This window comes from Arachis hypogaea, chromosome 20 (assembly GCF_003086295.3).
Source record: "Arachis hypogaea cultivar Tifrunner chromosome 20, arahy.Tifrunner.gnm2.J5K5, whole genome shotgun sequence".
Taxonomy (NCBI): domain Eukaryota; kingdom Viridiplantae; phylum Streptophyta; class Magnoliopsida; order Fabales; family Fabaceae; genus Arachis; species Arachis hypogaea.
Genome location: NC_092055.1, coordinates 136,640,140 through 136,652,449, shown reverse-complemented (window position 1 = coordinate 136,652,449; position 12,310 = coordinate 136,640,140). Strand labels below are relative to the sequence as shown.

General features: G+C 38.1%; 1 long non-coding RNA gene across 1 annotated transcript; it reads left to right on the top strand.

Moving 5' to 3' along the window:
* Positions 1 to 659: 659 nt before the first annotated feature.
* Positions 660 to 3,042, top strand: LOC140182834 (uncharacterized). Its single transcript, XR_011879020.1, has 4 exons — positions 660 to 865; positions 957 to 1,011; positions 1,100 to 1,228; positions 2,709 to 3,042. It is a non-coding gene; the product is annotated as an uncharacterized lncRNA (long non-coding RNA).
* Positions 3,043 to 12,310: the final 9,268 nt, after the last annotated feature.

Sequence of the window (12,310 nt, the reverse complement as noted above, 5' to 3'; positions counted from 1 at the left end):
ATAATATTATAATAAATAGAAAGATGAGTTGTTATATTGAGGTGGGTTCCCTAATGAATCTTGCACTGAAACTCTTCCCTACTCCCTACTTACTTTGCTTATATTTGGCGATAAACAAAGGGAGAAGAAAATAAATCAAGAATGCACAAAAAATCCAAAACCATCAACCAAGGTCAAACTCACTAATAACATCATTTTCACAGTATCAGCAGCAACCATACCAAATCAACAGCAACCATACCAAATCAATTAGCTGATAACATAAGTTCAACAAGAATTAACATACTATGTCAAGAATTTCATATCTCATAAGCCATAACATAGCAGCAGCTACAACCAATGAAATAACAGATCTATATAAGCAACAGAAGTGAACTTACTGAAGCATTAGAAGGAACGGACGATGAAGTAATAGTTCGCAGTGAAGCGACCAAAATTAACAGAAGCAACTGTAAACCCCGGTTAAGTTAGTAGATAATTAGTTCATAAATTATTTTTTTAATAAGGAGGATTAGAAATGCGAATATTATATCAAAATAGGGTAGAGCTCATCGAAACGAGAATTTTGACACTAATTTCGAAGAAATCGGTCCAAGATTGGACCAAATAGGCCGAACCGGTTGAACCGGATCCAAACCGGGCCGTCGGTCCAACCGGACCAACACTTTAAATGAGCCGAAAGCCCTTTCTTCCTCATTTTCACGTATGAACAACGTGAAAGCTCCAGGGAGAATGAAAGCTCCCGAAACCTTACGGTAATCTTCCGATCCCCGTAACTTCTCCGTCCGAGCTCCGATCGCTGCACCGTTTGCGGCCACGCGTTCACCGCGTCGAGCTCTACATTTCTATTGGAACAATTTCATAGGTAACTTGTTTAATCACTCTCAGCTTCATCTTCCCCCAATTTTCGAATTTTAAGTGGGAATATTGAATTTCTTTGATTTCTAATGTTTTAGGATCCAATTAGCTTGAGAGAAACGTTCACTCTTGCTTATGTGAAGTTTGGGTAAGGTGAGGATACGATAATTCTATTTTAATTTCATTAAATTTGAGCTTTGAGTATTAAATTGGGTATATATGTATTATGAATGTGTATTAGGTTGAAAATAAATAATTGGAGCTTGAAATTGTGAATACTGGAACTTGGAGGAAGCGGATTAGTTGAGTTTTGAGGGGCTGTTTTGGTTTTGAATAAATAGCTTTGGTCGTTACGTGGAAATCGGCTAAGGTATGGTTTAGGTTTCTTGCATTTAATATATAATGTTCTGTGAAAACTTAGGCTAGATGACCATTGGATAAGTTGGAATGCAGGTGTATGTTTAATGTTTAGTAATTTATCGATGAATATATTTGGTTGAAGTTTATTGGATAATTAGTTTTTAATTTTGGATGGTGAATGTTGTTATGTTAATTTGGAGAGAATTATGGTTGAATGTTATTATTGATTAACTAATGATTTGGTGAATTATTGATTTGAGGTATAACTATTGTGGAGGTTGTTGTGATAATGAGGTATTTTGTGTTAAAAGCCTAGGATTTGTGAACTATGATCCTTAGTTGAATTTTGGTTGTTGGATTTGAATATTGTATGAGTTTAATTGTTGATTTGAGGTAGATTTATTGTGGTGGTTGTTATGATGATGAGAAAGGGTATGTTGAATTGAAAAGAATACAGGTTTGGACCCGAACAGGGTGGCAAAGTCCGAGTTTTAGAGGAGATGCTGCCGAAATTTTATAAAAATTAGAGATTTTGTTTATATGATTATTTAAAAAGATTTAGATTTAAAGGTTATATGGTTTGATTTTGAGTTATTAAGAAAATGAGCATGTTTTAAGTTTAGTTCATTTGGAAAAGAATGAATTATGTTTTGAATTGGAACTATTGATTGACGGAATGAGAGGTGTGATAATGAAGGATAATGATTGAATATGATTGACATATAATGATGAATGGGATGTGATTGAGAATGATGTGGATGTTGGTGAATTTTAATTGAATTATTTATATGGCTTATGAATTTGAATAATCTGAGATACGAGATTCCCTAGATTAAGTGCCGTGGCTTGCCACCACGTGTACCAGGTTGAAAACTCGATACTCTGTTGACCCTAAGACGTAAGTGTGACCGGGCACTATATAAATTCCTGGGAATGTTACCCCCATTGAGCAATATTGATTATTTGAGAAAAATCTATGCATAGACTCTTGGGGATGCACGTCGGGGGACAGTCTAAGGACAATTCAGACTTGTCGGGTTGGCTGGATAACCGACAGATGAGCCTCATCAGCCATAGGACAGGCATGCATCATATGCATATTACTTGAATTACTTGCTTGTGCTCTAATTGGGTGTGCCTATCTATATTTGCCATGCTAAATGTGTATTTGTTACTTGCAGTAGTTGTAACTTTCTTGTGTTTGCCTTTATCTGTTTATTTGTCTGTGAAAATGCATGATGGAATTGGAGGTATGGAGGAATGACAGTATAGGACTTAGATTTAAGGTTAAGTTAAGTTATAATTAAATATTTTTAGGAAACCACATTTTATGGCTTCTGTTTAATACTTTAAGCTCTACAATCTGAGTGTCGGCGTTCTAGGATTGCCTCTGGCATTCCCAGGACCTTATATATTATGTGTGTGGCACCTTTACCATACCATACTGAGAACCTCCGGTTCTCATTCCATACTATGTTGTTGTTTTTCAGATGCAGGTCGGGAGCCATCTCGTTAGGCGTCTGGACTCTTAAAGCGGAGGGGTTACTGGATAGTGTTGTTGTATAGTTTTGTTGTACAGTGATGTATATATATGTACTTAGCTTTCTCTCCGCATAACTTGTCCTTTTTGATCCTCTTAGAGGTTTATGGAGAGGCAGGATTGTGTGTATGTACTTTTGGGTTTTGGATATGTATGTATATATATGTGTAAATATTCTCCGGCCAGTCTTGACTTCGCAGGCTGAGTTAGGAGCTTGTTATTTTGTATCTTTGGCACTCTATTCCTACTTCTGTTATCTTATGTTTGATAGTTACAGTTTTCTTAGCATGCAAGTTAACTCGTTCCTTGAGCGTTGCGCTTTTATCTCGCGATTTTTATTTTCCCTATCCTTCAAGGCTCCTAGCATATTATAACTCTTCTGCTATTATATGTACTTATTTTATTTTAGAGGTCGTAATACCACATCACCTCTGTTTTACGACTTAAGCGTAAAGCTTTGTGTGGTAGGGTGTTACATTAATGGTATCAGAGCAGTTCGTTCCTATAGAGCCTGAAAGACGGACTGATTGTGCTTCTGTGCATTCTCTGTATATGTGTTTATGTGCTATTAGGATATCTGATTGATATATATGGCATAAACGTTTGTGAGCATGCATTTGGAACTTAAAGCATTAGACCTGTGATATTGAGACTGATCAACTTAATATCACTTGTTTGGTGTGTATAGGGACCAGATGTCGACTCGCGGACGTGGTCGCGGGTGAGGTAGAGGTAGGACAGGCACCGTTACTCCTGTACCCACAGGGACTGATCCAGTAGACTTTATGGCTGCCTTGGGAAATATGGCTGCAGCTATGCAGGCAACAGCTGAGGCACTGGGTAATCAGATAAATCAGGGTAATCATGGGAACAATAATGATGAGGACGGTCCTATGACACTTGCTACATTTCTGAAAGTTCGCCCTCCGACTTTTAGGGGAACCTCAAATCCCACTGATGCAGATAATTGGATTCAGGCTATGGAAAGGGCATTACAGGCACAACAGGTTCCTGAAGAGCAATGGGTTGAATTTGGAACTTATCAGTTGCAAGGTGAAGCTCAGTATTGGTGGCAGGGAACACGACGTATCCTGCAGCCTGATGGTGCTGCGATTCCTTGGGAGGTTTTCCGGACAGAGTTCTATAAGAAATATTTTCCTAATTCAGCCAGAAATGCCAAGGAACTTGAATTAATGCAGTTAAAGCAGGGACAGATGACTATTGCTGAGTATACTAGCAAATTTGAGGAGTTATGTCGCTTTTCTCGTATCTGTCAAGGTGAGCCTGAAGATTTTGCTGAATGGAAGTGTATTAAATATGAGGGAGGCCTTCGGAGCGATATTCTGAGCTTCGTTGCCCCAATGGAGATCAGGGTATTTTCTGAATTGGTGAATAAGAGTAGGGTGGCTGAGGATTGTGTGAGGAAGGCGGCAGCAGAGAAAGGGAGTTTGAGGATGCCTTTTCAGAGGCCTTCAGGGAGGAACTTTGCTCCGAGAGGTAGGAATTTCAAATGTGGAGGTTTTGTTTCACAGCAGACTCAGGGTCAAGGTAATTACAGAAGGCCGAATACCAATGCTAGTCAAGGAAAAAGGTTTGGGAAGCAGCCACAGCAGGATCTGAATTGTCAGAAGTGTGGAAAATATCATCTTGGAGTTCCGTGTAGATTAGAACTTGGAGTGTGCTATTCCTGTGGACAGCCCGGGCATATAGCCAGTAATTGCCCTGAGAAGAAGAAGTATGAGACTGGTAGGGTGCAGCAGCCGGGGAGAGTATACACCACTTCTACCATTGGTGCTGAGGGATCTGAGACACTGATTAGAGGTAATTGTGAAATGGCTGGTAAAATCTTAAATGCTTTATTTGATTCAGGAGCGTCTCATTCATTTATTGCATTTGAAAAGGCCAATGAATTAGGATTGAGAATGGTGGTTTTAGGTTATGATTTGAAAGTATATAATGCTACTCATGAAGCTATGGTGACTAGGATAGAATATCCACAAGTTCCTTTTCGAGTGCAACAACGTGAATTTGTGCATGATTTGATTTGTTTGCCTATGACTGGTCTTGATCTCATTTTGGGGTTGGATTGGTTATCCAAGAATCATGTTTTACTTGATTGTTCTGAAAAGTCAGTACAGTTTATGCCGGAAGGGTCAGAAGCACCAGTTGTGGTGAATAGTTACTATTTGAATTCTATGATAGTAAACTGTTCTGGAACTGAATGTCAGGGTATTATGTTATTAACTGCGGGAGTATCAGGTGATGATCAGAGTTTAGAGCAAATTCCGGTTGTATGTGAATTTCCAGATGTGTTTCCGGATGATATTAATGAATTCCCACCTAACCGAGAGGTTGAATTTGCAATTGAGTTGGTACCTGGATCCGGTCCGATTTCAATTACTCCTTATAGGATGTCGCCTTTAGAAATGGCTGAACTGAAAGCTCAGCTGGAAGATCTGTTGGGTAAGCATTTTATCCGACCAAGTGTTTCTCCGTGGGGAGCGCCAGTGTTACTGGTAAAGAAGAAGGATGGGAGTATGCGGCTGTGTGTCGATTATTGGCAATTGAATAAGATCACTGTGAAGAATAAATATGCGTTGCCTAGAATCGATGATCTAATGGATCAGCTACAGGGTGCCAGTGTGTTTTCTAAGATTGACCTGCGATCCGGATATCATCAGATAAGGGTTAGAGACGAGGATATTCCGAAAACTGCTTTCAGAACCCGTTATGGTCATTATGAGTATACAGTGATGTCTTTCGGGTTAACTAATGCCCCGGCAGTATTTATGGATTATATGAACAGGATTTTTCGACCGTATCTGGACAAGTTTGTTATTGTCTTCATTGATGACATTCTTGTTTATTCTAAGACTGAAGAGGAACATGTTGATCACTTGCGGATTGTGCTTCAAATTCTGAGAGATAGGAAGTTATATGCTAAGTTATCTAAATGTGAGTTCTGGAAGAGTGAAGTGAAGTTTCTCGGCCACGTGGTGAGTAAGCAGGGGATAGCTGTGGATCCTGCTAAGGTGGAAGCAGTGATGAATTGGGAGCGACCAACTTCAGTGACAGAGATAAGGAGTTTCTTAGGTTTGGCAGGGTATTATCGCAGATTCATTAAAGGATTTTCACAACTCGCCTTACCTTTAACTAAGTTGACTAGGAAGGACACACCTTTTATCTGGACTCCGGAATGTGAAGAGAGTTTCCAGGCATTGAAGCACAAGTTGACTACTGCACCTGTATTGGTATTACCTGAACCAAGTGAACCGTTTGAAGTGTATTGTGATGCATCTCTGAAAGGGTTGGGGTGTGTTCTGATGCAGCACCAGAATGTTGTAGCATACGCCTCACGGCAGTTAAGGCCGCATGAGATGAACTACCCGACACATGATTTAGAACTTGCTGCTGTTGTGTTTGCTTTAAAGATTTGGAGGTACTATCTCTATGGTGTTAAGTTTCATGTTTTCTCAGACCATAAGAGTTTGAAGTATCTTTTTGAGCAGAAAGAATTGAATATGCGTCAGAGGAGATGGATGGAACTTCTGAAAGATTATGATTTTGAATTGAATTATCATCCAGGAAAAGCGAATGTTGTAGCGGACGCTTTGAGTCGGAAGTCTTTATATGCAGCTTGGATGATGCTACGGGAGGAAGAGTTACTGAAGGCATTCCAAGGTTTGAATTTGGGAGTTAGAGAAGAATCTGGAATCCTGTGTTTGAGTCAGTTGCAAATTTCTAGTGATTTTAAATCAGAACTTCTGAAGGCTCATCAAGATAGTGAAGCGTTACGTAAGGTATTACCAACAGTTGAACAGGGAAAACAGTGGAGAATGTCAGAAGGTCATGATGGTTTATGGAGGTTCAAGAACCGAATTATTGTGCCTGATGTTGGAGACCTACGACAAAGTATCTTGAAGGAAGCTCACAAGAGCGGGTTTTCAATTCACCCAGGGAGCACTAAAATGTATCAGGATCTGAAAGCAATGTTCTGGTGGCCAGGTATGAAGAATGATGTGGCATTGCATGTATCTAAATGTTTAACGTGTCAGAAGGTTAAGATTGAGCATCAGAGACCATCAGGGACCCTTCAGCCTTTAGAGATTCCACAATGGAAATGGGAGAGTATCGCAATGGATTTTGTGATAGGGTTGCCTAGAACCCGATCAGGTTATGACGCTATTTGGGTGGTTGTAGATCGACTAACAAAATCAGCTCACTTTCTTCCTATCCGAATAAGTTGCACAATGGAGGAATTAGCTCGAATGTATATCAAAGAGATTGTCAGGTTACATGGTGTGCCCTCTACTATTATATCTGATAGAGATCCCCGTTTTACATCAAGGTTCTGGGGAGCTTTTCAGCGTGCATTTGGGACTCAGTTAAGCTTGAGTACTGCGTATCACCCTCAGACAGATGGTCAGTCAGAAAGAACTATTCAGACCTTGGAGGATAAGCTAAGGGCTTGTGTTTTGGACCAGCCGGTAAGCTGGGACCGGTATATGCCATTAGTAGAGTTTGCTTATAATAATAGCTATCATGCGAGCATCGGAATGGCTCCATATGAGGCTCTGTATGGCAGGAAATGTCAGTCTCCGTTGTGTTGGTATGAAACTGGAGAAAAGAGTTTATTAGGGCCTGAGATGATAGCTGAAACGACTGAGCAGATAAAGAAGATTCGTAATCGAATGCTTATAGCCCAAAGCCGCCAGAAAAGTTATGCTGATCAGAGGCGAAAGCCTTTGGAATTTGAGGAAGGAGAACATGTTTTTCTGAAAGTAACACCAACCACTGGAGTGGGAAGAGCTATTAAGACCAAGAAACTGAATCCCCGTTATATTGGACCGTTCGAGATTCTGAAGAGAATTGGACCAGTGGCTTATAGAATTGCCTTACCGCCATACCTTTCGAATTTGCACGATGTATTTCATGTATCACAGCTTCGGAAGTATACTCCTGATGCAAGTCATGTTCTAGAACCAGAACCAATCCAAGTGAGAGAAGATCTAACACTCCCAGTAATTCCGGTGAGGATTGATGACACCAGTGTTAAACGATTACGAGGAAGGGAAGTATCATTGGTAAAAGTAGCTTGGAGACGAGCTGGTATCGAGGAACATACCTGGGAACTCGAATCAGATATGCGAAAGGACTATCCACATCTCTTTTCAGGTAACTATATTTGAATTTTGAGGGCAAAATTCTTTATTAGGTGGGTAGGATGTAAACCCCGGTTAAGTTAGTAGATAATTAGTTAATAAATTATTTTTTTAATAAGGAGGATTAGAAATGCGAATATTATATCAAAATAGGGTAGAGCTCATCGAAACGAGAATTTTGACACTAATTTCAAAGAAATCGGTCCAAGATTGGACCAAATAGGCCGAACCGGTTGAACCGGATCCAAACCGGACCGTCGGTCCAACCGGACCAACACTTTAAATGAGCCGAAAGCCCTTTCTTCCTCATTTTCACGTATGAACAACGTGAAAGCTCCAGGGAGAATGAAAGCTCCCGAAACCTTACGGTAATCTTCCGATCCCCGTAACTTCTCCGTCCGAGCTCCGATCGCTGCACCGTTTGCGGCCACGCGTTCACCGCGTCGAGCTCTACATTTCTATCGGAACAATTTCATAGGTAACTTGTTTAATCACTCTCAGCTTCATCTTCCCCCAATTTTCGAATTTTAAGTGGGAATATTGAATTTCTTTGATTTCTGATGTTTTAGGATCCAATTAGCTTGAGAGAAACGTTCACTCTTGCTTATGTGAAGCTTGGGTAAGGTGAGGATACGATAATTCTATTTTAATTTCATTAAATTTGAGCTTTGAGTATTAAATTGGGTATATATGTATTATGAATGTGTATTAGGTTGAAAATAAATAATTGGAGCTTGAAATTGTGAATACTGGAACTTGGAGGAAGCGGATTAGTTGAGTTTTGAGGGGCTGTTTTGGTTTTGAATAAATAGCTTTGGTCGTTACGTGGAAATCGGCTAAGGTATGGTTTAGGTTTCTTGCATTTAATATATAATGTTCTGTGAAAACTTAGGCTAGATGACCATTGGATAAGTTGGAATGCAGGTGTATGTTTAATGTTTAGTAATTTATCGATGAATATATTTGGTTGAAGTTTATTGGATAATTAGTTTTTAATTTTGGATGGTGAATGTTGTTATGTTAATTTGGAGAGAATTATGGTTGAATGTTATTATTGATTAACTAATGATTTGGTGAATTATTGATTTGAGGTATAACTATTGTGGAGGTTGTTGTGATAATGAGGTATTTTGTGTTAAAAGCCTAGGATTTGTGAACTATGATCCTTAGTTGAATTTTGGTTGTTGGATTTGAATATTGTATGAGTTTAATTGTTGATTTGAGGTAGATTTATTGTGGTGGTTGTTATGATGATGAGAAAGGGTATGTTGAATTGAAAAGAATACAGGTTTGGACCCGAACAGGGTGGCAAAGTCTGAGTTTTAGAGGAGATGCTGCCGAAATTTTATAAAAATTAGAGATTTTGTTTATATGATTATTTAAAAAGATTTAGATTTAAAGGTTATATGGTTTGATTTTGAGTTATTAAGAAAATGAGCATGTTTTAAGTTTAGTTCATTTGGAAAAGAATGAATTATGTTTTGAATTGGAACTATTGATTGACGGAATGAGAGGTGTGATAATGAAGGATAATGATTGAATATGATTGACATATAATGATGAATGGGATGTGATTGAGAATGATGTGGATGTTGGTGAATTTTAATTGAATTATTTATATGGCTTATGAATTTGAATAATCCGAGATACGAGATTCCCTAGATTAAGTGCCGTGGCTTGCCACCACGTGTACCAGGTTGAAAACTCGATACTCTGTTGACCCTAAGACGTAAGTGTGACCGGGCACTATATAAATTCCCGGGAATGTTACCCCCATTGAGCAATATTGATTATTTGAGAAAAATCTATGCATAGACTCTTGGGGATGCACGTCGGGGGACAGTCTAAGGACAATTCAGACTTGTCGGGTTGGCTGGATAACCGACAGATGAGCCTCATCAGCCATAGGACAGGCATGCATCATATGCATATTACTTGAATTACTTGCTTGTGCTCTAATTGGGTGTGCCTATCTATATTTGCCATGCTAAATGTGTATTTGTTACCTGCAGTAGTTGTAACTTTCTTGTGTTTGCCTTTATCTATTTATTTGTCTGTGAAAATGCATGATGGAATTGGAGGTATGGAGGAATGACAGTATAGGACTTAGATTTAAGGTTAAGTTAAGTTATAATTAAATATTTTTAGGAAACCACATTTTATGGCTTCTGTTTAATACTTTAAGCTCTACAATCTGAGTGTCGGCGTTCTAGGATTGCCTCTGGCATTCCCAGGACCTTATATATTATGTGTGTGACACCTTTACCATACTGAGAACCTCCGGTTCTCATTCCATACTATGTTGTTGTTTTTCAGATGCAGGTCGGGAGCCATCTCGTTAGGCGTCTGGACTCTTAAAGCGGAGGGGTTACTGGATAGTGTTGTTGTATAGTTTTGTTGTACAGTGATGTATATATATGTACTTAGCTTTCTCTCCGCATAACTTGTCCTTTTTGATCCTCTTAGAGGTTTATGGAGAGGCAGGATTGTGTGTATGTACTTTTGGGTTTTGGATATGTATGTATATATATGTGTAAATATTCTCCGGCCAGTCTTGACTTCGCAGGCTGAGTTAGGAGCTTGTTATTTTGTATCTTTGGCACTCTATTCCTACTTCTGTTATCTTATGTTTGATAGTTACAGTTTTCTTAGCATGCAAGTTAACTCGTTCCTTGAGCGTTGCGCTTTTATCTCGCGATTTTTATTTTCCCTATCCTTCAAGGCTCCTAGCATATTATAACTCTTCTGCTATTATATGTACTTATTTTATTTTAGAGGTCGTAATACCACATCACCTCTGTTTTACGACTTAAGCGTAAAGCTTTGTGTGGTAGGGTGTTACAGCAACCAAAGAAAAAAAATACAGAAGCAACGGAACAAAAGCAAATAAAAGCAGAGAAACGGAAAAAAGAAAAGGAAAAATAAAAAAAATAAAGACGCAAACAAAAAAAGGAAGAATACGAACCAGTGAAGGGACGGCGTAGGGAAAAAAACACATGATGGTCGGCAGTAGAAAGGGAAGAACAGCGGCGGTTGAGGGAGAATAAGTGAAACTCTGTTGGGTCCCCGAACTAGGCCTCTTTTTTTTGGGATCCAAAATGATATTTCGATCCTTCATTTATTTTAAATAAAGAAGATACATAAATACTTTTTTTAGAAATTAACCCAATCACATGTGACGTACATGAAATTTGCAGTGCTTCCCTTTTTACTCTAAAGTTGTAGCACGAGATTCAATAGAATTTTTGAACCAAAATAAAGAAATAATGGGAGTTACACTTATCAGTTATCATAATTCTAGAAGAGGAGAAACAAAAATACGCATCACAACATAATGATTAGTCAAATAATGAAAGAAGCGAAGGACAATTACATAAGAAATCTACTTAACACATATTTTTAATGAAAGGCTTGATTTGATGAGTATGAATATATGATTGTCCCATCCTCTTGAACTATCTGCCTCACTAACTGCTTTTAAAACATGCAGATGCAACACAGTCCTAAGCTAGTCTTCATATTTTGTTTACTTACTTACTTTGCTTTTAGTTTATTTACTTTGCTTATTTGTATTTTTGAATTTTATATGTTATTTTTCCTATTTAATATGTTATTTTATCTTATATTAATTTTTTTCTGTTAAATATTGTTTGCTAATAGGCTTGATATGACGCGGGGGGGGGGGTCACTTTTATAACCGAAAAAGAAGAAAATCATTAACAGAAGCCAGGAAGCCCAAATTTTGTATTTTGAAAAAAAATTGGTGCCAGATCATTCCCAATTCCAATTCATAAAAAGGGGTGCATTGTTTAAACATAAAGATTGTATAATGATAAAGATAAATAGAACACACAACATTCATTGGAAAATAGTTGTTCTGCGAGTGAGCAGAATCAAGTAAACCAAAGAATCAAAGACGATCCCCTTTAAACAATAAAAACAAATAAATGACGTAAATAGAGTAAATCAGTTAAAAAAAACCCGCAGACATGAACACATATGAACAGAAATCAATTTTCTTGTCCTTCGTAGCCTATGGAAAGTCGAATTAATATGAGATTAATACAGGTGATAATATACCCAAAAAGCAGTGAGCGAGATTAATACAAGTTAAGGATTAAAAAAATGAATTTTTTATCTTACAAAAAAAAGTTTAGCAATTCAGAAATGTAACACGAGAGGTTCATAGAGCTAGATTAGAGTAATTTGGATACGATACAGTACTTAGTGCTGAATGATATGTAAAAGAAAACTAAAATAAGGTAAACAAAAGAAGAAAAAAAAGTACCTTAACTGTGGAAAGATAATCTTATATTTAACCAGCAACGGAAAATACTCTCGAAGAGAAAGGGAACTGATCTCACATAACTGGTTTGAAATGGAGAAGTCT